The sequence below is a fragment of the Capsicum annuum genome, chromosome 5 (assembly GCF_002878395.1).
Source record: "Capsicum annuum cultivar UCD-10X-F1 chromosome 5, UCD10Xv1.1, whole genome shotgun sequence".
In the NCBI taxonomy this organism is placed as follows: Eukaryota; Viridiplantae; Streptophyta; class Magnoliopsida; order Solanales; family Solanaceae; genus Capsicum; species Capsicum annuum.
Genome location: NC_061115.1, coordinates 47,180,035 through 47,207,439, shown reverse-complemented (window position 1 = coordinate 47,207,439; position 27,405 = coordinate 47,180,035). Strand labels below are relative to the sequence as shown.

At 31.9% G+C, this 27,405-nt stretch overlaps 1 pseudogene; it reads right to left on the bottom strand.

Moving 5' to 3' along the window:
• Window positions 1–20,332: 20,332 nt before the first annotated feature.
• On the bottom strand, window positions 20,333–26,592 carry LOC107871757 (annotated as a pseudogene).
• Window positions 26,593–27,405: the final 813 nt, after the last annotated feature.

Here is a 27,405-nt window from a genome sequence, read left to right as displayed (position 1 = left end):
ACTCTATTTTCCACATTTTCCAAGACTTTTATTTTTTTCGTTATTTTTACCGAAGTTTACAATCAAAACCCCATTCCACCATTTTGGGGCTTGAGAGCTCGAATTTGGACGATTTCAAAGGGTTTTTCGAGATTTTTTTCATGGATAAGTTCTAATATTATAATTATAATTTTCTCTCTATTTTATATTCAAAAAAACTTTAAATTTTTTCTTTTAAAAATAAGTTTTTGGGGGTTTTTTTTGGTAAAGCTTGAAAGTCATTTTTCTTGGATTTGAACTTCATTTTTTACTCATTTTCACATGGGTTTTCAGCTGTAGACTCCTATGAGTATGGAGAATATGTTTCTAAAATAAAAGTATGATTTTATCCTTTTTCAAAAATTCATTTTGGGGATATGTTTAGACCCCAACTCAGAAATAAATAATATGGACATCGTTGGAATTCTTTTGATATGCAGATTTTATATTTATATGTCTTAGTTGATTTTTGATCCGTTCATGAGGAAAAAAACTCCTTATTGAAGGTTTTTCGACTAGTTTTTGGCATTCGAGGTAGGTTATGACTTAACTTTCTTCAAACTGGGTTGGGTAGTTAATAATAATGTAAAAGCATGCTGTGCGTATGGGATTGTATCATGGAAAATATGTTAGGTGATTTATAGGCCCGTGTGGGGGCCTATATGGATAATATTTGGTGGTTTTGAAATATTATTTGCTATGTGTGATCGTGTGGGGTCTTATATGTTATTGTTGGCGTGATAATGATAAGTGTATGTCTGGTTTACACTCTTTAGGTTGTCCTAGATTTTTGGAATTATGTGGTATTAATGACATTTTCTTGCATGTTTTACTTGATGCTTTCTAAATCATATTAGGTCTTAGATGGTTGGTTGATTTAAGTGGGTTTTTTTATCTCAAATAGTTGGTATATTGGTTGGATACTAGATATTATCATTTTTGTTGGTTGTGAGCTTTACATCCTCATCTCATATTCATTCATGAAACATTGGTACCATCATAAAAATACTAGAAATACTAGATTTTTTTGATAGAAAATGTGACATCTCTTAAAATCCTCTACTGATGTATGTGCTAGAGAGGAGATATAAATATCAGTATTTGGATATTGGTTGTATACGGGTTAAAAAATCATCCATGGGTCCTACGTTGGGAAGCTTTAGCTTTGTAGGTGTAAACCGAGGTTGTGCGGTAACCTCGTGCATCACATCATCATCATCAGCAGCATTATCATCTTCATTTCACTTTATATATTATGCTTATGCTGTGATTATATTTTTGTCTTTGACTTGATATCTATACATCTGTTCTATATTCTTATACTTGTATTTGATGTATGTGTATATTTATTTTTCTTTCCTCTATATGTAAATTTTGGATGTATATATATAAGAACTGTTAGTGGAGACCGTGTGGACTACTGTTTGGAATATTTTTTGATTGCAGGTGGCGTGCCAATAGTTTGTGTTTATATGCTTTATTTTCTACTTTACTCAGTCGGTCTATGATACCTACTAAGTACAAGTAGACTGTACTCCTCCTTAATGTGCCCTTTTGGTATAGATTTAGGTATGAGTGTACTACACAAATAGTTGATTCAGGCGATAATTAGAGCCCATTCGAGGTAGTGCTTGATCTGTATATCCGGAGTTGAATTCTACCTTTCCTTATCTAGACTATGTCTTGCTTGTATTCAGAGACAGAGTCTTTCTCTTGTTTGGATATTTTATGTATTTTTGACCTTAAGTTGTACTAGTTAGTTCTTACACCATGACACCAGCTTTTGGAATTTGGTTGGTATCTTGATTATACTGTTGATTTTACTATATATATATATATATGTTGTTCAATTTCATTCTAGGGGTCTTGCATTCATTTAGTATTAATTTTCTCATTTTATATCAGTTTGGGTAATGGGCTTACTTGTCAAGGCTTACTGAGACAAGTGCCATCATGATCCTTGATTTTTGGATTGTGGCAAATTAGTATCAGCTAGGTTTTCATTGATCTTATCAGTGTAAGAATAAGGTGTCCAGTAGAGTCTCATGGATCGATGCATATAAATCTATATCTATCTTCAAGAGGTTATAATATATTTGTAGGAAACTTTCCTTATCTCCTTGTATATTGTGTAGATCTTTCATATCTTATGTTTTAAATAGTGTTTCACTCTTTTCTGCAACACATCTGACTATGGTAGTTCAAGATTTAGAGTTCAATCATTATCTATGTTGCCTACTATTATTGTGAGTATAATCATGTTTTCTAAGAATTAGAAAAGGTTTGATAAATTCACTCGTTTGGGTCCTCCTAGGTCTAGTGGGGCCATAGGCGACGTTGCCTATGAGTTTTTGATGGATTATCCACACAAGTTGCATAACCTTGGTTTGCTTGAGTTGCATAGGGTTACATATACTACTTATCAGTTGAGAGATACAACCAGAGATTGATAGAGGTCACTTATTGGGTTCACCAGAGATGACTTGGTATTAGCTTATAGAGGCCTTTTTAGACAGGTTTGTGCCTTTCAGTTTGAAGGATCAGATGACAGATAAGTTTGAGCGCTGGGAGTATGGATCCATGATTGTTGCAGAGTTTGAGGTACATTTTCATGCCTTGTTTAGATATTCTTCTTCCAGTATAGCCATCGAGTTTGAGAATATTGAGAAGTTCATGAAGGGGTTGGATGTTTCTCTTTAACTAGCTATGACTTAGATGATAGTGTTTGGACCATCATTTTAGAGTATTGTGGATCATACTAAGATGACTGAGTCTATTCTTCAAGTATCTCAGGGAGGTGCTAAGAAGGTATCCCCGTCAGAGAGAGTTCTGAGGTCACATTCCTCGAGGCAGAGATTTTAGAAACTTTTGTGGATATCATGCTAGACCCATGTAGGAAACCTTGTAGAGTTTAAGTAGTGGTTCTTCAGGTTTAGCAAATTTGAGTGGTCATCCTAATTCAGTCGTACATCCTTCCTTTGAGCTGGGCTGCAGGGTTTGCTATATGTGTGATGAGATCGACCATATGGACAAGGACTATCCCCAATATATTTTTAGAGCTACTCCTTTATTGACCATGTGATACAATATCGACAAGGAAGACACTAACACACACCAAAACAGTCCATGATTTGAAGAATCGAGGACCTCTTTTAGTGACCCCTCTCGGATTCACTACACAATAACAATACAAGCACGATAGAAACAAGATTCTAAGGTGTTCAACACCTATAATCAGCAAGCCCAAACTAATATTATAACACAATAACAAGAACAAAAATGACACAACAAGGTCTCGGGTATGGACACCCAAAACCGAGAATGAACACAACAACAATAATAAGATAGAATGATAGATAACTTGACACACAATGCATAAACACTATGAACCAAAGTGTATATTGAACACTAATACACAATAATTCATACAAATAACATCAATTTATTACGGTGACCTTAAGGGAACGGAATCCCCAAGCAACCAACATGTCAAAATAAGCAACCAACACAAGTGATTCCATACTTGTATGAACACTCTCAAAGAGCTCTCAAAATATCATCTAAGTTATGATAAAATGTCCTAATATGTTCTATTTTTAGCCTAGGTTACAACTTATTACAAAATGACTAAAATACCCTTAATGAGCTAACACTCCAAAGCTTGTTCCATTAGTTGGCCCGTCACCCGAGCACGAGTTCTTTACGTATTGATCCACAATCATGATCGTACTCGTATCATCCTCCCCTTCTTGAAAAAGGATTTGACCTCGAATCCGCACCTTCAAAACAATATAAGAGACAAAAGAATACATATTCCTCATGACATGAGGGTTAAAGTTAGCATAATCAACATGAAAATATCAAACCACGAGTGTACATTCTGCACATGCCATGGGATATTAGGGAATAAGATGCCCTTCTAAGAACCAAAAGAAATACTTGTCTATCCACCTAAGCGTGACAAGAAACAAGACAAAAATAAAAGTGTACTTCCTTAGAGCAAGGACCATAGTGTACTCTCGGGTTCTTCATCATCAAGAGGTCGAAGTGGAATCAAGACCTCACCTTCTTCAGGCCAAGCATCATCATGAGGTATTCTCCTTATCAATCTGCAAGGAACATTAACTTCCCCTACTTTCACCACCCTTTAGGTTTCACCATCATCTCCATCATCCTCTTGAGAGGTTCCTTCACTAACATTATTTTTGGTCACTTTATCCCTAACAAAATAAGAATCACCCTCCACTAGTACAATATTCCTTCAGTTTGGGCACTCGCTAGCTTCGTGACCCCAACCTTGACATTTAAAACAAATGATACCCTTAGGATTAGGAGTGGAAGAATTAGTACCTTCAAGCCGTGGATACCTTTGGATTGTTTTATCAAATGGCTTCTTCTCTAAGGGCTTGTAGGATTTGTCCCACCTGAAGGTCTTCTTAGCATGATTGTTCCTTTCAACTTCAATGGCTGCTTCTACAAGGTCCTCTATTCGGTCAAACTTGTGGACAACTAATTGAGAAACAATTTCATATCATAAGCCACCCTTGAACTGAGCTAGGCAATGATTTGGAGGTTCGACTATGTCAAGACGTAAGATCAAGTTTTGAAACTCATCATAATAAACCTCCACACTTCTATATCCTTGCCTCAAGTTGTAGAGCTTTGTTAGTTGATCTTGTTTGTACCTTTTTGTAACATATCTCTCCCTCATAAGATCTTCCAATTCATCCCAATCCGGAAGGTTAAGATTGTTATTCCTTTCCTGTTGTAACCAGTTTGTCTCCCACCAAGTAGATGCATAACCTTCAAATTGAGCAATGGCATGTGCGGCTTTCTTTGGGAAGTTAACTGATTGATTTGGAAAATCCGATTACATTGTAACTCCCAATCAAGATAGAGAGATGGATCACTAGTCCCTTTTAAAGAAGGAAGACTAATATTAATGAAATTTAGGCCCTTGTCTCTATCCACATTGCCTCCTTGGTCCACTAGACCTTCTTGAATATGAGGTCGGTGTCCCAAGTTGTCCCTACCATGAGGAGCCAGTCCAACTCTTCTCCCTCGACCTCTATGTCCCCCTCCATAATCTCTTCTTCTATTGCATACAAATTCTATAAAGAGAGTTTCTTCATCTAACCCCTCACCTCAATAAAGACCCTCACCTTTTACATTATCAATTTGGATTGGTTCGTTTTAGTTTAGTGGTGCTCTCGGCATATCAAGGGGGTCTTGAATTTGGAAGCTTCTTGATGGACTTGATTTCAGTTTTTTGGATAAGTATGGACTTGGTGAATGGGTTCATGGGTTGGTCTAGGTGGATTGATCAATTGGGGAAATGTATCTGGGGTAGTACCATGCCACTAGTCGAGGCGTGGTAGTGTTTCGCACTTGAATGGTTGGAATCTAAACAAACTTATAATGTATCATTATCCTTGAAAAGGAACCCTCCATCCCGTCCATCCTTCCCTCTATCCTTTCCATTCGACCACTAAGATCATGTTTCACGCTCATTATGGCCGCCAACAAAGCATCCATGGTTACCTTTCTCGAGGCTCTTGGACTACCTTCACCCAAAGCCATCGTACCTAATAAGAAATACTAAACAAAACACAAACAATAACAAGTTAAGGTTAGAAAAAATCACCCTCACTAACTCTCAAGCTCACACTTTTTCAAGTATCACTCAATTGGTCTCACAAGTGTTGGTATATCGTTTTTACTCCAATGAAGTTACTTGGTCCCACGTGTGGCTTAAGGTCAGAATGGATTTTTGTTTGCAATGAATCAAAATAAATTTATATGTACTTGAATCAAAAGGCTACAATGAGTTTTCGAAAAGATAAAAGCACACAAAGAAACGTAGACACAAATAAACGGACCCAAAACTAATTTACAACCTAGTAGACAATTACTAGTTTGTTAATTAGTAATAGAATCAACAAAATGCAACTAAGAAACAAAGATTAGAAACTAAGAAATAAAAAAATTTGAGCTTACTTATGTTGCGTGAACAGTAAAATATGATGATGTGGCAGCCACGTAATTGGTCGCGGTCCCACACAATTTTTTTTGTTTAATCACCAATTTGAAGCTTTTGTCTTGATACAATTTGGAATGGATGAGTTTCTACTTTAGTGGAAAAATTCAAGTCTTAGAAACTTTTTCAAATTCCAACTCAAAAAGTGAGACTTGACTTTACTATTCCCACAAAACAAGGTCCTTGAAATATGGAAAATTGGTTGACAAGTCTTTGAAGTGATGTGTTCAAGTCTCTTCACCAACAACTTTTCAACTTTATCTTACACCTTTTTTGGATCTATGTTATACTTTATATTGATTAAGAGATGTCAAGATGTGAAGAAAAACAATATCTCAACAACAATTTCTCAAGAACACCACCAACATTCACCTCCAAGTTCACAACAATTGCAACATACGACCAAGATCAACAATATGAAGACACAAACAACTTCTAATTTACATTGACAAGGTCAACAACATAAGCTCAAACTTTAGATATATACAATTTATTGTTGGTGAGAAAGAAACCAACACTAGAAACAATATAAACAAACAAAAGACTACAAGATTTAGCCATAAAGAAACATGTCTCGGCCAAGAACAAGAACAACTTCTACACTTTCCTTCTTTTTTTTGTATTTTTAAGCAAGCTAGCCCAAGATTGATGTTGTGAAAATAAAATCAAGCCATTCTTTGATACCAAATGATACAAGATCAACAAGGAAGACTCTAACACACACCAAAATAGTCCATGATTTGAAGAATCGAGGACCCCTTTTGGTGACCCCTCTCGAATTCACTACACAATAACAATACAAGCACTATAACAACAAGATTATAAGGTGTTTAACACCTATAATCAGTGATCCATAAACTAATATTACAACACAATAAAAAGAACAAAAATGACACAACAAGGTCTCGGTTTGGACACCTAAAATCGAGAATGAACACAACAACAATAATAAGATAGAATGATAGATAACTTGACACACAATTAATAAACACTATGAACCAAAGTGTATATTGAACACTAATACCCAAGAATTCATACAAATAACATTAAGTTCTTATGGTGACCTTAAGGTAACGAAATCCCCAAGCAACCAATATTTCAAAATAAGCAACCAACACAAGTGATTCCACACTTGTATGAACACTCTCAAAGAGCTCTCAAAATATCATCTAAGTTATGAGAAAATGACCTAATATGTTCTATTTATAGCCTAGGTTACAACTTATTACAAAATAACTAAAATGCCCTTAATGAGCCAACACTCCAAAGCTTGTTCTATTAGTTGGCCAGTCACCCTAGAACGAGTTCTTTACGTATTGATCCACAATTATGATCATACTCATATCACCATGGGAGGTCGAGATTTCTCTAAGGATAGTGGTGGCCGTGGTAGTGGTTGAAGGACTACATAGTCAGGTGGGAGACGCAGTCAGTGCTATGCTATACCTGCCAGGCCAGAGGTAGAGGCATCCAATGTTATCATCAAAGGTATTATCCCTATTTGTTTTGGATTTTCATATGTTTTATTTGATTCAGGGTTGACTTTCTCCTATGTGTCTATATATTTTTCTTTGGGTTTTCATTCTTCTTGTAAGCCTTTTGATGTGCCTATCCGCATATATACCCCCGTAGGAGACTCTTAGTAGTGGATCGAGTGTACCAATCTTGTGTTGTGACTTTTGTTGGGCATGATATGTAGGTAGATTTGATTATCCTTGATATGATAGATTTTGATGACATCTTAGGTATGGATTGGTTAGCTTCTTATTGCGTTGTCCCAAATTGTTATGCTAATACCATGAACATAGCTTTGCTAGGTGTGCCGAGGATAGCTTGGAACGGTGTGCTGTGCTTTATTTGAGTCCCAAGAGAGTTATATATTTTCTTCAAGTTTTTTGCTTGGTAGAAATGGGGTATTTATCTTGTTTGGCTCGTATTCTTGATATTAGTGCTGCTTCACCTCCTTTCTTAGATTTTGTTTGTTTGTTTGTGAGTTCATGAATTTTTTCTTGATGTATTTTCTTGGATGGCCCCAAAAAAATGGAATAAATTAAAGGATCAGTTGTAGGAGTTATTGGATAAAGGATTTATCCAACCTAGTGTATCACCTTGGGTGCGCTTATCTTATTTGTAAATAAAAAGCATGGGTCTATGCGTATCTATATTGATTATCGGCAATTAAACAAGGTGATGATTAAGAATAATTATTCTATTTCTCGTATTGATAATTTATTTGATCATCTTTAGGGTGCTTCGGTGTTTTCATAGATTGATTTGATATTCGGGTATCACCAGTTGAGGATCAGAGCTTTAGATATTCCAATGATAACTTTTTGAACTCGGTACGATCATTATGAGTTTTTGGTCATGTCTTTTGGGTTGACCAATACCCCAGCCACGTTTATGGAGTGATGAACAGAGTATTTCGACTGTATCTGTACTCTTTTATCATTGTATTTATAAATGATATCTTAGTTTATTCCAAGAATGAGGCCGATTATGAGGAGCATTTGCAAATTATGCTTTGGGGATTGAGGGATGAGAAATTGTATGCTAAGTTCTCTAAGTGTAAGTTTTGGTTAGAATTTGTCTCTTTTTTGGGTCACGTGGTGACCAAGGATGGTATTATGGTTGATCCGACCAAGATTGCAGTAGTTTGTGATTGGGCTAGGCCTACTTCTCCTATCAAGAATTGGAGCTTATTGGTTTAGAGGGCTACTATCAGCATTTTTCTTAAGGGTTTTTTTTAATCTATTGCAACTCCATTGATCAAGTTGTCTTAGAAAAAGATTTTATTTTAGTGGTTTGATGCTCGTGAGTCAAACTTTCAAAAGCTCAAGGATTAGTTGACTTTGGCTCCTATCTTAACTTTTCCCAAAAAGATTGTGTGTTTCAATGTCTTTTCTGATGCTACGAGGGTAAGGTGATTGTATATGCTTCTCGCCAGTTGAAGCCCAATAAGATGAATTACCCTACCCATGATTCAGAGTTGTACGGTTGTTTTTGCTTTGAAGTTATGGAGGAACTACTTATATGGAGTCTGTTGTAAGATTTTCACAGATCATTATAGCTTTCAATACTTTTTCACCTAGTGAGATCTTAGTATGAGGCAACGTTGCTGTCTTGATTTTCTTAAGGATTATGACATAACTATTCTCTATCTCCAGGTAAGGCTAATGTGGTTGCAGATGCCTTGAGTTGGACGTTGACTAGCATGGGTAGCTCGATGCATCTTTTAATCCATGAGTGGCCTTTGCCCTTAGAGATTAGTCTTTGGCTAACCAGATGGTTAGGCTCGATGTTTCAACACCTGGGTATGTTTTGTCATTCGTGAAGGCTAGGTTTTCTTTAATGGAGAAGATTTGATCTCATCAGTTTAATGATGTTGGGTTGAGAGTGATTTGGGATAAAGTGCTGAATGGCAAGGCTAAAAAAGCCTCAGTTGATCCAGATGGTGTTTTGAGGATTGGTGGCGGTGTTTGGATTAGTTTGATTTTGGAGAAGGCTTATCGTTCTATGTATTACATTTATTTGGGTGTGACTAAGATATATCATAATTTGAGACAACATTAGTTGTGGGGTGGTATAAGGAAGAATGTTGTGAATTTCATAGCTCGTTGCTTATGTTGCTAGTAGATAAAGGTCGAGCATTTGAGACATGGTGGTTTGATTCATTGGTTACCCATTCTCAAGTGAAAATAAAAAGGAACAACTATGGACTTCGTGACTGGATTGTGTCATACTTCTTGTGGTTCTGATAGTGTTTGGGTCATTGTGGATCAATTGACCAAATCTTCTCACTTTATTTTGGTTCAAGTTTCTTTCAATGCCAAGAGGTTAGCCCATATCTATATTCATGAGATAGTGCATCTTCATTGTGTCTCAATGTTTGTCATCTCGAATCGAGGTTCAGTTTTTACATCTCACTTTTGAAAGACTTTTACAGAGGAGTTGGGTACTCGAATTAATCTTAGTACAATATTTCACCTCCAGATCGATAGTCAGTCATAGAAGACTATTCAGGTTTTAAGGGATATGCTCCATGCTTGTGTGATGGAATTCAGTGGTAAGTGGAGTAGCATCTAGCTTTGGTAGAGTTTGTATATAATAATAGCAACTATTCTAGTATTGAGATGGCTTCTTTTTAGGCCTTATATGATAGGCGTTGTCACTCTTCAATTGGTTAGTTTGAGGTTTTAAGATTAGATCTTGAGGTACAGACTTTCTTTGTGAGTCTTTAGATAGGGTTCAGGTAATTCGGGCTAGAGTTTGAAAGGATCAAAGTAGACAGAAGTTCTATGTGGATCTTAGACTTCATACCTTGAGATTTAGTATTAGTTCATATCTTCTTTTGTGTGTCACCCATAAAGGACATGATATGCTTTAGGAAGAGGGGCAAGCTTAGCCCCAAGTATATTAGACCCATTTGAGATCCTTCGAACTATTGGGGACGTGGCTTATGAGTTAACATTGCCTTTAGATTTATCATCTATTCAGCCAGTTTTTCCTTTACTTTGACTTTACATTGCAGATGATTCTCATGTCATTCGTTGGGATTCAGTGTAGTTAGATGAGTCCTTTATTGAAGAGTTTGTCTCTATACTAGCCAGAGATGTTAAATGGTTGTGTTCTAGGGTTATTCCTGTGGTTAAGTTCCAGCGGTGGTATCATCCTATAGATGAGTCAACTTGGGAGGTCGATTCTGATATGTGAGGTACTTATCCCTAAATTTTAACGATCAGGTAATTTCCCTTGCCTTTAGTTCAAGGACAAATTAGATTTTTAGTGGTGGATAATATAACGACTTGATTTTTGGTAATTTGTGAAATATTTATTTTTTTGTGATTTGATCATATTACCCCTCCCCGTGGATGCTTCATGGTATTATTTAGGGCGTGGAGATGATTGGAACAGATCTTAATATATTTTGGTGTGATTTGTGCGAGTTTTTAATTTTTGGTGGATTGGAAAGCATTATAGTTGACTTTGATCAACATTTATTGATCTGTGCATCGGATGAAAAAACACACTATGCCAGCAATTCCAAAATGTTGATTTTAGATTGGTAACATGGTTGGTGTGGTTTTACGGCTTTTACATCTCATTTCAACCCTCAGTTCCAGAAGTTGTGAAACTGGATTTTGGGGGTCAACTTTGCAAACAATGTTTTTCCAAAAATCTGATATCTCTATTGAGTTCGTAGTATCTAATTTGTACTAGGAGCGGGGTTGGTTCAGTTTCACTGCTTTTAGATCCCATTTTGATTCTTGGTTTGAAAATAGTGTAAGTAGGATCCTCGGGGATAAATTATATGATAATGACCTTTTTTCATAAATTTAAGTATCTGAAGAGGTATGATCTGAGAAGCTGAATGCTAAAAATTATTCTGACATTGACGGAGGGTCACTTATGGCGCGTAAGTACCACTTATGCTTCCATTAGTGCCAATGTAGGAATTAGAGGAAATTGTTCTGAGAATATTGGAGTCTAAAGATTGGTCTGAGAAGGATGAAGGGGCTACTTACAGGGCGTAAGTACCACTTATGCCACTATAAGTGCCATCATAAGTGGTATGCTGCAACTCTGAAGCTTTTCTGACACTTACAACCTACTTACGGCCCATTAAGTACCACTTACAGCCTGTAAGTAAGTCCGTAAGTGGTCACCGACCCAATTTTTCTTATTTATTTTGGTTAGAATTTTTAGGGTTTTGATGTATTCTATAAATACTCTTTTGATTTTTTTGCATTAGTTTATGCACTCTTTCACAACATTATATTGATTCTAAGATTCGAATTTTGATTTTGGAATCCATTGTTCTTCATTTTATGATTTATTATTAATTTGAGATTCTAGGTTTTGTTTGTAAGACTATTCCTATACTTTCTTTAATGAATTTCATGGATATTCTCGCAAACAGGAGAGGCTAAATCACCTAACAAGGGTTGTGGGAACCCTGACGGAATAACAAAGTAGAGAAAGTGTGAGCTCCTTTTAAATCAGTGTTTATGCATGTATTGTGATCTTCTTCAATTTTCTTGCCTTCTTAACTACTGTAGGGGTTAAGAACTTGCCTGTGTTCGAGATCATCTTCACAAGAGAGGTTGAGATTAGAAAAAAAAGATTGCAACAGTAATTTAAGACTATCAACTCTCGTCTAATTAACTTGACACCTAAAAGGAGATGTTAATTGGGATCAAATAAAAAAGTTAGTAAGGTGACACTCTGAGACTCACAAGGTGAAGAATGAAATTCAGCAAAGGCATTCACAAGACGATTGGTGATACATATCTTGTCGGATTCTGCATGCAAGGCATTGAAATAGTCGGATTGAGCACCATAAGTCTACATAATTAGGGTGACAGTGGGAACACAATCCTAGTGTTCATCTCATATTGATTTCAACCAAAATCAATCAAGACTTGTTACTAATTTACTGTTTCACAATAATCCCCCAATTTAATTTTCGGTACTGTACTGGCTGCTTCAGCAAGTTTGAGAGAGATATTTGGACTATTTCCTCTGGGTTCGACCCCAACCTCTGTTGGGTTACTATATTTGAAATGGACCGCATTATACTTCTTTGGAAGTATAGCTTGGGCGACATTACTACTTCTATACTCTATACGTAAAATCTGTCGAGAGTGCTTTTGTAATTTTAGTACCCCACTCATAAGAGCTATAGATTTTCATTAAGTGTTTTTTTAAACTCAACCTCACAAATCATTACAGGAAAATACACTTACCCCATAGAAATGGATAAAAAATAGTGTATTTTTTTCACAAGTCATCATGTGATTCATTTTTCCTATTTAACCTAGTTGTAGGATCAGTAGTCCCCAAGTTGGGTTTCCTTACATATGACTTAAGAATTTATATGCTTCAATCTCATCCCCATCGATGTGCTCCAGACCTTTTATCTTGCTAAGGTCTTAGTCAATGAATTGTAATATTATCACAAGATTTGAAATAATCAACATTAGTTATACCATTTGTCAATTATGATCTCACATTACTGTGTTTTCTCCTTATAGGTCTGAAACAGTTTTGAACTATACCAATTGCAGCAGTTCTATCACACTTAATTAAAATGGGAGAAATTGATTTTTCAAAATAAGATATTTAAAATAATAAATCTCTCAACCAAATCGCTTCCTCACTAGATAAAGCTAAAACAATTAGTTCAACCACTATGATAGAGTTAACAATAATTGTTTGCCTTTTGATTTCTAATAAATAACACCACCATTCGAAGTGAACATATAACCAGCAGTAAAATAATTACCTGATAAAGTGTTTCAATCCACATCACAAAAGCGTTTAAGTACAACAGGATATATTTTTATAGAACAAACCATAAGTTTTTATTCCAATTAACTATCTCATTACTCGTGTTAGAACATGCCAATATTTATTACCCAGCTTGCTAGTAAACCTGCTAAGTACTCCTACTACATATGCAATATTAGGCCTAATGCAATCAATTGAATATCTCAAACTTCTAATTATGCTAGCATATTCCTTTTGATCTATTACATCATTTTGACTTTCAACATGAAACAACTGAACACTATAATCAAAAAGAGTTACAACATACTTGCAATCAATGAAATTATATTTTTTTTAAAAAAAATTCAACATAATTTGACTGGTCATTGAAAATTTGATCACATGTTCAAGTAATTTTAATTCCTAAATAAGATTTTCCTTACCAAGATCTTTCATATCAAAATGATTTCTAAAAATATTTTTAGTTTCTCCAATAACATTCTTGTTAGAGCTAAAGATCAATAAACCATCAACATACTGACAAATAATATGTCATATGGTATTGACATATTAACAATAAAGATCAATAAGTCCAGTGTCTAGCCTTTGATGTTCTGCCTTGGATTCAACTTGAAGGTGCTAGTCGTATGGTATTGTGACGAGTTGGGCAAGGGATTTATATATTGGACAAAATATGGTGTCCAACTTTTTGTTTTGGTGATGGTTTGAGGGTACCACATGTATGATGTGGTGTCGAGTTAGACGGTTCACTCGTACCCACTTGTGAGTTTTCCAAAGCTTTTAAGTTGAGGGTAGTTTGGATATTTGCCACCCTAAGCCCTTAAGACCCCACATCTTATATCATTTATTAGGCATTCATTCTACACTTTAGAAAATTGAAACACTCTCTGAAAACTTCTTAAGGGAATTAGGCTAGGGTTTCTTCAAGGTGATCATCTAGAGGCTTAAAAATCAAAATCCCTCCGTGAATCTTCATAACTCAGGCATGTGACTCTTCCTTCATTGTTATCTTACAAAAATCATGTGTTTTAAACATTGTTCATGATTAACTAATGGTGGTTTTTAACACCATGGTTGAGGGTTTGAATTCATATAATGAGTATTGTTTTCTCATGTCTTAAATTATGATTATACTAATGGTTTTGCACGTGTGGGTGCTTGGGAATTGTGATTTAAACTAAGGGGTCATGTTTAACCCTAACTTGATGGTTTTTGTCTTGAATAACGGTTTGATAATGGTATCCCTTCAACCTATTTGTGAAAATGTCAATGAGAAGAGTCTTGCCACATATGAATTATTTTTTGAACTAAGGCATTGGCCTATGAATGTTGATGATTAGTAAATGGTTTTATGATGGTCTTGTTGTTCATAAATTGACTTGAATCATAACATTGATGGTTTAATTGGCTAAATAAGTTTGTGTCCCTAAATGTTGAATTGAAATGATGTCTTGGTTTAGACAATGGGTTTGATCCCCAAAGTTGATTAATAATGGTTATGACATGTTATACGCTTGCAAGTGGGGTTGGTATGACGATACCAAAAGGATGCCTGTGGTAAGTAATTGGATCAATGGTTGTGTATGTGCGTAATGAATGTTTTAATTGGTCTTTAAAGCAGGATGTGCAGTCGAGCCGTGAAAGTGGAGTTCAAAGGACTAACACTAAAAACCGTGCTAGCTAGTGTGAGTGTCTATATGACCGGGAGGTTTGAGTCCCCCGAATGAATATATGAATGGGAGGTTCGATTCCCTCATATTTTATACATTGGTGCTTAAGTCACTTTGATTATGTCGGGAGGTTTGAGTCCCCATAAAGGCATATATGGATATTCTCTAGTTCGTGCGGCTACACGTATTTGGGCCCTTCCAACTAGGGAAGAGCTGGACCCATATAGCTTGTGGGTGTTTTTTTATATAACGGTTATCCTACACAGCCAAGGTTAAGGTTTTCAAAGTTTATGCTAAGCCTTGTTTCCTATACCGGCACGATATATGTACATATATGTACACATGTGATTGTATATGATGATTTGACTTGGTTTGATTGATGAAATTATTTTATTCCTCTATTTTTGAGTTACATGTTAGCGCTCCAACCGTTAATCATCTCCGGATGCTTTATCCCCATGCGATGCGGGCACTGGAACTTCTTCTTATTTTTTTGAATAGTGATCAGGTGTTCAGCGTTTTGTGAGTTGACATTAAAGTGGTGAGATTTCATACTTCGGAAGGCTTCATTTCATGGTCTTTATTTCTTATGTCTTAGACTTTGTTTAGACTGCGTATTTGGCTATTGTTGGGGGCATGTCCCTATATTTATTGACTTTAGTTTTATAGAGGCTTTGTTGGATACTGTGTACTTGGGTGTGTTGTTTTGGGTAAATTGGCTCGGTGATGGACGGTTTTCCGATTACCGGTGATTGTTTTAGATATTTCATGAATGAATATTAGTCTTAGTTTATGCTATCCTATTATATGTTCGGAATTCATCTGACACTTGAGGTTGTTGAGCTGGCTAGGTTAGGTGAAGGGGTGATCTTTGTTCCACATGGGACTTGAGATACTTGTCACGGCTAGGCCCTAGTTTAGGTCGTGACATTGGTCTGCCACTGATTTGTTGTCCATTATTTGCAAATGAAAAAAAACTGCTAGCAACATACTTTTTTGCTTCAACCTCCTCGATATCATACTTACTCTGCAACACTTTTCAAATTTTCTTTGCACAAGAGTAAGTTCTATCATAATAATCATAAAAATTATCAGATAGATAATTAAGTAAAAACTACCAACACTTGTATGAGTCACCATCATATTTTTTTAATTTTCTCTTGAAGAGAAATGAATTCATCATTATTTACGAAAAATTTATCTACTTTATTTGGATTCTTCTCAGTTAATACATAAGAAACATTGAGAAGACTTAACTAGAAAGCAATTCACCCTTTCACCTTTTGAAATGAATACCGTTGAATCAAAATGACTTGTTGAGATCTCCCATCTTGACATTCACGAACTTTTCAATTATTGCCATTTGAATTTCCTTAAACTTGTTGGTGAAATATTACAAAAATTACAATTGAAAATACATTTTTCTTGAAAAAATATAATAATCTTCGTCTTAGCGGAGGCACGAATATCTCGCGCTTTCTTTAAGGAGATTCAAACCCACTGCAATGATAATTTCACCAGTACAGCAGTAATCTTCTTGACTTATCCCATTAAGAATGCAATAACCTTATCACAAAGTACAACTCAACAAATTCTGGACAAGAGTTGAGTTCAAAGCTCCACAAAAAAAACACCTCCCTTCAACTAATAAACTCTCTTTTTTACTAAATTTTATGCACTCAAAATATTTGTCGTACTTAGAAAATTATGCAAAACCACCTCTATTTATAGGAGAGAAAGTCTTTCTTGTAATGAATAAAAATTAATAAAGGGTGGTAACTGATAAAGAGGGAAGATCAATAGAATATAAGTTACAAGAGTTACAAGTAGCTAATGACACTAATGATCATTTTCCACTACAATAAGAAGATAAAAGTAAATGGTTTACAATGCCATCAAATGAAATGGGAATTGGCAGTAGAAAAATGCAGCCATGCAACGTATGAAGTAAAGGCATATAATGCACCAAAGATGAGAGTTAACTGCTTCATATGAAAGTTGTGCAAATGGGTGAAGGATTGGGCTTCACAAAACAAAAATGTAACTTAAAGCCATTAACTTCAAATGGAGTAAAATAACATAATGAACAAAATCTATAACCTCCCCAGCCATCACTAACATGGGTACTAAAGCAGGATTTGATCAACTGAATTGTAACTTATAGTGAGCATAAATATTAGACACAAATGTTCCATAATAAAGAATGCAAATAATGATATTAAAATGCCCTACATCATGAGAATTCATTCAGGTTAGTATTTTAATTATTTTTGATTAGCATGACGCCAACATAATTCTCATTATTCTCTTGGGATGGTGTGAGTCTTTATATAAGGACACACTACTATTTATTCTATTTAAGGTGACACAAAGGTCATTTAAATAATTAGTCATACTATTTAGAGTGAAGGGCCTATGGAAAACAACCTCTCGATATTTTTGAGGTAGGGATAAGGTCATTGTTAGTTTTTTTATCTAATTTTCTTACCAAATTTAACTTTTAATAGTACCATAATTACTTTTACTTTTCCTGAAAGAAAAATATAAAACTTTTCTATATTTGTCTAATCTTTTTCTAAGAGAACAGGCTTTGGAACTATATAAATAGAAGACTCTCTCTTCTCATACCATAACACAATAAAATCCACAATGTAGTCGTTTAAGAGTTTTGGTTAGGGGGAGATTTTCTTTCTCATTAGTTTTTGTGTTTTTTCAAATATTAGATTTTATAATATGTAGACCAATTGGACAAAACATATAATAATTTTATGTTTTTTAGTATTGTTTTCTTTATGTCTGAATTATCGCCTCTATGATTTGCAAAACTATAAGCTTCCGCATGATAACCTCTTGATTTCGAATCCAAAAAGTAGTATCAGAGCCTACGGTTCAAAGGTCCAATGATTTGGTGAAATGAGGTTGAAGACAAGTTCAAGGTGGTTCTTATCAATTTGAAACTAATTTGATAATAATGAAGATTTTTGTCTAGATACATGTGGATAAAACTTTTAAACAATTTTTCAACAATCGTGTTGCTAATCCCTCTTTAAAACCAAATCAATTTTTGACCCATGCTTATGGTTTCCAACTTTCAACCCTGCTTACTTTCAACACTTGGGGTCCTTTCAACTCGTGCATTTATTTTTAACGCATGAGCTCTACTCTTAACCTGTGCTTACTTTCAATGCACAAGGCTCTACTTTCAACCCTGTTTACTTATAACACAAGGCTCCAATAATATTAACCCATGCTTTTATTTTAAATGCATAGGACTCTAATTTTTAACCCATATCAATTTTTAATCATGGTAAGCAATGGTGATATATGAAGATCATGTGAAGAAGGAAGATCAAGAATATTTTGCCAGAAAATCAAGCCAAAAGGGGGAGATTTGATAGGGGTTTTGCTTGATTTTCTTACCAAATTTAAGTTTTATTTTTCTAAAAAAATAAAAGTAATACCATAATTACTTTTACTTTTCCTGAAAGAAAAATATAAAACTTTTTCATATTTGGCTAACCTCTTTCTAAGAGGAAAGGTTTTTAAACTCTATAAATAGAAGACTCTCTCTTCTCATACCATGACACAATAGCATCCATAATGTAGTCGTTTAAAAGTTTTGGTTAGGGAAAGATTTTTTCTCTCATAAGTTTTTGTGTTTTTTTAAAATATTAGGTTTTATAATATGTAGGCCAATTGGCCAAAACATATAATAATTTTATGTTTTTTAGTATTGTTTTCTTTATCGTCTAAATTATCTCCTCTATTTGTAAAACTATAAGCTTCCGCATGACGACTCTCGATTTCGAATTCAACAAGTGGTATCAGAGCCTACGGTTCAAAATTCTAATGATTTGGTGAAACGAGGTTGAAGGCAAGTTCAAGGTGGTTTTAATCAATTTGAAACCAATTTGATGATAATGAAGATTTTTTTTATGAAGCAAGACTTTTTGAAGTTTCTCTAGTGTGTGCCCATAATGCTCTATGGACAGACACGATAGGAACTACTGTTCAAAGAAGTGTCAGATCTAATACTAATTGTAGGATAGACCACAATTATCGAGTGTTTGAAATCAACCCTGATTGATAAACTGAAACTATATAACTATATTACTGTGCTCCCTTTATTATCTATGAAGCCATCTTTATTACCAAAAAAAAAAAAAGAGAAGATTTTTGTTTAGCTACTATGGATAAAACTTTCAAGCAATTATTCAATCTTGTTGCTAATCCATCTTTAAAACAAAATCAATTTTCTACCCATGTTTATGGTCTCCAACTTTTAATCCTGTTTACTTTCAACACTTGAGCTCCTTTCAACTCGTATATTTATTTTTCACGCATGAACTCCACTCCTAACCTGTGCTCACTTTCAATGCACGAGGCTCCACTTTCAACCCTATTTACTTATAACATAGGACTCCAATAGTATTAACCCGTGCTTTTTTTTTTTAACGCATAGGGCTCCAATTTGTAACCAATATCAACTTTTAATCATGGTAAGCAGAAGTGATATATGAAGATCATATAAAGAAAGAAGATCATATCAAGAATAGTTTGCTAGAGAATTAAGCCAAAAATGGAAGATTTGTTAAGATTTTTGCCTGATTTTCTTACCAAATTTAAGTTTTGTTTTTCTTAGAAAGAAAATAAAAGTAATACCATAATTACTTTTACTTTTTCTGAAAGAAAAATATAAAATTTTTTCATATTTGACTAACCTTTTTCTAAGAGGAAAGCTTTTGAAACTCTATAAATAGAAAACTCTATCTTTTCATACCATAACATAATAGTATCCACAATGTAGTCATTTAAGAGTTTTGGTTAGGGGGGGATTTTCTCTCTCATTAGTTTTTGTGTTTTTTTAAATGTTAGGTTTTATAATATGTAGGTCAATTGACTAAAACACATAATAATTTTATGCTGTTTAGTATTGTTTTCTTTATTGTCTGAATTATTGCCTCTATGATTTTCAAAACTATAAGCTTTCGTATGATGACCTCTTGATTTTGAACCGAACAGTCATATATAAATATTTTTGTGGATATAAATTAGTCTCGATTCTCTTATATTTGTTTGCTTTGGACTTTACACACTATAATAATGGCTAATGAGTATTTTGCCAAAATATTCATATTAATTGTTGTATAGTTTTATAGCATAAATCATGACGAAAAAACTATATAGTTTTATTAATTGACGTGAGACACACGTCCAAAACACATATTCTAAATTAATATATTTTCATACATAAATAACTTACTTCCTAACAATAACCGAATGACAGAAGTTTTACGGATTTTATTTATGTAACAAATTAGATGTTATCAATGGTTGAGAACTTTGGGAGAAGCTCCTTCACTAAGTATTCAGAAATTTGGTAATAAGTTGATTCAGTTGGATGAATGCTATCAAAGAAAACATAGAGAAGTATTTGAACACACTTGAGATTTTGTTGTACACAGGGGTCTTGCTTCTAATAATCCAGTTCCGCAACAACCTCTTTTTGTTTCTTCAAATCCTGTCAGAATTTCGTAAATATAAAAATAAAAAAGCAATTTAGATTAATAAAAAGAACAAAAAGTTGATTTTGGGGAGGTGTGAAACGTGCTCTCCCCGTTAATTTTTTTTCTTTTTAAAGTGTTCTCCCCGTTAATTTTTACTTTCACGTCTCCAGTTTAACATTTCAAGTGAAAAATAGTAATTTGTTTCTTCTAATTTTATCCTTAATATTAATTATTTATTCTTCAAATAATTTTCAGAATTATGAAAAATGTTAATAGTCATTTGTATTATGATAAAATATGTACTACATTTTTAATTTCTCAAGAAAGTGAAAAGTTTATAGTGAACAAGTAAAATTGAACAAGAGGAGTATGAACTTGGTTTAAATTGACATCAAAGAACTTGACTTAGCTATTACTATATTATATAAGAGAATAAAAGATTTTGGTAGTCCTCACATCACAAATTGATGGTGTAAAATTTTACATGTGGCTATTACTTTGCCATTATTTTCTTTTAATAATTCACATATGGATCTTTGCAATTGGTCAATAACTCTTTGTTGTTTTTATTATATTATTTTTTCACCTTAAATTATTTGTCACGTTTCAATTTTCATTGATAAAATTATGAACCTTAATAATATTTTGAAAAAGACACACCAATTAAAATTTTTATATACTTTTAAATATCTAATTTCTAATTTTAAAATATCAATTTAATTAAACATAATTTACTTGAGAATTTATTATAAACACATAAATAATAATTTTGTCATTCAATTTATATCTTAATATAGATTTAGTTATCAAAATAAAATATTATTCTTATAATATTATTTATAGGCTATTGATGTTATTTAAAATTTAATATTTTAAAATTTTATCTATCGATTAGACATAAAGTTTTTTTTTTCCTCCTATAATTTATGGTGTACATGCAGACAAACATAAGTAATGAACAAAGATTTTATTTATGGCAGGATTAAGTTTTGTTAGAAGAGTAAACACAATTAATACTCTCATTTTTAAGTACTTTTAAAAGGTGCAAACATAAATTATAGTTATTCCATTTCACTCGATAATAAATTTTTAGAATATAATTAATAAATCTAATTTTACGTGTTTGCACTTTTAATATAAAATTTACCTAATAAATAACTATATTAAAATTGGTATAGAAAATGCATTTGATATCCAAACAGTTTATGATAAAGATCAATTTGAATCATTAGAGATTATAATCTAACAAAAAATCAGTAAAATAAAAATTAGAAAAGCTTTCTTTTACATATTTGTTTAATTTTTCTTTCTAAAAAATCTAATATATAAATAAAGAAAAATATTATCCATTATCCATCGTATACTATTTAATACTTTAATAAGTTAGAACTCCTTACAAAATATCAAATTGCTGTCATACAAACAAAGAAGCAAGAGTTGAACCTTAATTTAAAGAATATCTATAAATTTTAATAAAACTTACATAAATTTCAACAAGTTTACCCATAATTACTCTCTATCCATACTCTTTGCTAAATTACAAATAATCTCTTATTTTGTAATTTTCGGATACATAATTAGCATCCACGTACATAACTTCAAATTGTTATCACACGAACAAAGAAGCAAGAGTTGAACCTTAGTTTAAAGAATATCTATAAATTTTAACAAAACTTACATAAATCCCAACAAGTTTACCCATATTTACTCCCGATCCATAATCTTGCTAAATTACAAATAATCTCTTATTTTGTAATTTTTGGATACATAATTAGCATCCACGTACATAACTTTGAAGTTGAGATACAACTTAAGAATGTAATAATTAATTACTTCATTTTTGATCGGATATAATTAACATCCGAATACATAATTTTGAAGTTGAGATACATAATTTTGATTAGTGAGATACATATATTTGTGAAACTATTTGATCGAGATACATAATACATTAATTAGATCAAAGAGAGATACATAATTAAAATTATGTTTTCAAAAGTTTATGAATTTGTGGATGTATCCGGCTATTTAAAAAAGAGATTTAGGTGATTAATAAAAAAAGTAGAAGTTTTTATGTAGTTTAAAAAAGATAAGATGTTACATGATTTTTCCTAAATTTTAATGATCATTCAGGACCGGGCTCAGCACGGGCTAGATAAACACTAGTTGTACGTATAAGAAAATATCAATTTTTGGTAGTCTTCACAAGGCTATTATAGTAATTTTAATTAATTTCTAATTCTCTAAAATTATGACACTTTGAATGATAAAGATAAAGTTATTTATCTTTTTTTTTTTGTCATATGGACATTTACACTTGGTGCTTATGTCATGAAATGAGAAACTATTATTCATTTTTTTTCTTGTAATTTCTATTGTTTAACTATTTTTTTTTTTTTGAAAAAAATTAATTAGGAGTAAAGGAAGGGGAACTAATGAGGGGATTACAAAGCATAAAATCAAACATTTATCAATAAAGTGAACATTCAAATTCTCAATTAATTGAACTATTTAAATTCTCATGTTGTTTAACTAATCGACAAATCATTCTTTGAATCTTTCATTATGATGTTTTGTTTCTCATACTTGATATTATTTAATCAAGTCAATTACAAAATATAAACGTCAAATATTTACTAATTAATTTTTTACTTTTACTTCATGCTTCATGAATCATCTTTCAATGACATTACTTATTCAAGATTTTAGTAATAGTTATCTGACAAAAAGATCCAAAAGGTTTGATTTTGACTAATTTTTGTTAGTTTTTAATCAAAATTTATTATTTAATTAACTTTAAATATTAAAATAGTATTATAAAAATTAATATTTTACATGAACTTTTATTTAACGTAGTTTAAAACTGAAAAATATATTATGATTGTGGAGAACTTTAATCACCTTTTCATTCTTTCTTAGTAATTATATTAATAATTTTATTTTTTTCATGAAATAAGTTTGTACAAATACCTTAAAAATGAAGAAAGAGTTAAAGGAAAGGGGTTAAAATTAGTGATTGTATGGGGTTATATTTTATTTTATCGAATTGAGTATATTCTTCATGTATATTGTTTTTATGATATGAATAGAATTTTTGTGTGGACAATTTTATTCATTGCTATTGAAAATATTTGGCATATTTAATATACTAAAAATTAAAATTATCGATAATGTTAAAAATTAAGACAGTGATATGAATAAATATCAAATTATTTTTAAAACCTCTTTTTTTGATTAATTGAGAATTAGTAGTGTTAAGCATAAAGTATATATAAAAAATTAATTTAGTCTCAATGTTCATTTTGATAAGTTTATTTACTTTTTAATTTAATATAAAATTAAGTTTAAAGCACAATATTTAACCAACATAAATTCTTGCCTCATGAAATTAAAAATAAAATTATATATTTTTCACCACAGATAAAAAGACTTGAGGAAATCAATTGATCCTTTTGATAACTTTTTCCTTCATCTTCCTGATTGTAGAAAAGAACTCGAACTGAGAATGTTAGAAAAATAAGAAAAAAATATCAAAATTTCTAAATAAATATATTTTTAGCTATAACCAAAGAAATTATAAGTTCATAAATTTAGAAAAATGATAATATTTTAAAAATTTTATGATCTTTGCGAATTATAATTATTTTATATTATTTTAAATCATTTTATTACATAAAATATTAATTCACTTGAGTTTGGTAAGAAAGAATGGAGGTTTTTGGTAGACCTCACATTACAAATTGGTGGTGTAACATTTTACATGTGCCTTTTACTTTGTCATTATTCTCTTTTTAACAATTCACATATGGATCTTTGTAATTGGTCATTATCACCTTTTTGTTATTATTATTTTTTTCATCTTAAATTATTTGTCAAATTTTAATTTTCATCAAAAATTATGAACTTTAATCGATATTTTGAAAAAGACACACTGACTTTAAATTTTCATATATTTTTGGATATCTAATTTTTAATTTTTAGTACTGGATTAACTAAACATAATTTTATTGAGAATTTATTATAAACACGTAATAAAAAAAAATTCATTCAGTTTATATCTTAATATAATTTAGTTATCGAAATAAAATATTATTCTTATAATATTATAATTTTAAAATGATACTGCATTCATATATAATTTTTCAAGTAAAATATAATTTTTAAAGAGATTGATATGTATTCAGTAATAATTTTGAAGAATTCGTGCTACATAATTGAAAACTTACCATAATCATGTGGATTATTGATGAAATCTGATAAAGGAGTGTAGATATCTGCATAAAGTATTTTGTTTCCTGGAAGTTGTGCTTGTAAATATGGCAACAATTCTTCAAGTTTTTTATTGTATGATTGAGAATCTGAATTCTCTTTTTCAATACAAGTTCTATGAAGTGGAGATTTTTCTGTCATTTGAATTGGAAGGCAACCAATTGGAGGAAGCCCACTCACTATAATATTACAACATCCAAGTTCATAAAGTTCCTAGTAAATTAAGATTAAAAAAAATTCTATAAGTTTTATTTGCATAATTTTTTTTTAAAAAAGAGTAACACAACTATATCAATTATAAGTTAATTATGGGTAATATGTATATAACATCAACAATATAGAGTGACTTTGACATTAATTGTGATATAAAAAAAGTAAGATGAGTAAATTAAGATAATAAAACGAGTTACCTATAATAACATATAAATATGATGTAGTAGTGTAAAATTTCTTTACATTATCAATATAACTCACTATTAAGTAGTATCATGCTATCAAAGATGTCAAACTCATCGATCATAAGAAAGTTTTTATATTATCAATATATATAATTTAACTCTAAGCAATAAAATATGTATATATGTTATTTTGAAAAGATCAATTTTATTTTTGATTAACCAAAAGTAATTATTTTAATTTGAATTTTTTTTCCTGAAAGTTAAAACTACGGACAAGCTAATCATGATACCTATATAAGTAAAGGAAAATATTCATTGACATCAGAAATATAAGTAACATTTTTCATCTGTCTAAATTTTGATAGATAGAGTTAATATCATGATATTTATATTGATGGAAAATTAATTAATATTCAATGGAATAATGAAAATGTGCCCAAATGTACTAGCATAGATATATAACTGTGCAAGCCTTAAACACTAGTGACACCTTTTAAAACTATGAGCATTGATCCAAAATAAACGACATTACTAATAGTATGACATGTTACAACAATCTGACCTGAATACTATAGTGATAAAATGTTGCGTCTCGGTGTATGAAACCTCTCACGTTAACATAAGATTCGGATAAAAGTCATACCATAAAAAATGTGATATATGTAATCTACCCTGACTCAATCATCAGTGGCTAATTTCATGACTTAATATGTGACAAATTTATCACATGAAGATACTTTTATCATTATTCCAAAATCACTTATTATAAAATATTTGTTAAATAAAAATAAAAAAGAAATAAAGAAATAGTGATGTGATGGAGAATTAACCTTTGCAGATTGTTTAGAAGAAAATCTTGATACTCCTTCATGCTAAACTCAAGCCTTCTTGTTGGAACATCATAAAAATTAAAAATAAAGCACCTTTTTCAATTCCTCTTTTTCTTTCTCTTCAAAAAAATCTCTCAATTTTTTCAAATACTCTTTAAAATATTCTAACTGTTTTCTCATTGAAATTACCCCTGAAATTGAACTTGTTAAATCATCATATCCTGATCCAGCTGATGCAAAACAAACCCCACTTCTATAATCATTTTCCAATAAACTTGGATTTAAATATGGTGGCACGACATATTTTTTTAATTTTAGTGAAATAGCCAATATGTCTGGCACAAGCTTTCCATTTGAAAATCTACCTATTGGGACATGGTTAAAATAGTTTTTCCCATAAGGTATATGATTGCCTTTGAATAAAGTGAATATATAATTGTTATTTCCAGTGTCAATCGTTGAATCACCAAAAAGAAGTGATGTAAATTTGCGCATGAACTGACTTTTAATTGTCTGACACCAAAAAAGCACAAAGAATAAAAAGATGAACAACAAGAAAACTTTAGGTGCCATGGCTTAAAATGAAGAATTCAAAAAAAGTTCTAGTTTATTCACTCCAAGAAGAAAAATTCATGGGCTTTTGGTGGTTTAAAGATGTTGTTATGTACCCCATTCTTATGTATTTATAGGCGATTGTTTTCTGGTAGATGAAGCTAGATGCAATTCTCTAAGGAAAGGAACAAATTTTGGTAAACTTGAAGAAAATGATATCTATATTTTTGAGATTTGGTCAAGCTAATTTATCCACATGGTCGAAAAATACAAAATCTATATAGTGATTATTTATATTATTAAATGCATAGGTATGTATATTATATTTAAATCTACAAATCCTATACAGTTGTTGGGTATTTTATAAACTACATCACCCAAAGGCATTGGATGTAATTATAACTATATAACTTTTACCTTTAATTTTCTTATTATCTATGTAAACAGACCAAACAAGAACATAATTTTTTTCTTCTTTACCTTAAGCCCTTTACAAGATATATTAATCATAAACAATGGGAAAGTAAAAGCTTATGGTATATTTCAATGCTTCTTTAATGGAGAAAACAAGAAAAAAAAGCTTTTTGTGGATTTTCTTATTACCTTCTAATACAAGTATTTTTTCTATATAAGATTATGAAATTGGTTGAGAATTGAGAAAACGGAAACATTCATGTGTACAGTATACATCATTTCTTTCTAAACTTATCTGCACAACTTACTGTAGACTTTTAACATAACACATATTTATTTACCCTGCTTAATAACTTTAAAGTGAATTAATATCACTCCTAATGCTGACGTGACATTTTATAAAAAGATAAGAATAAAAAC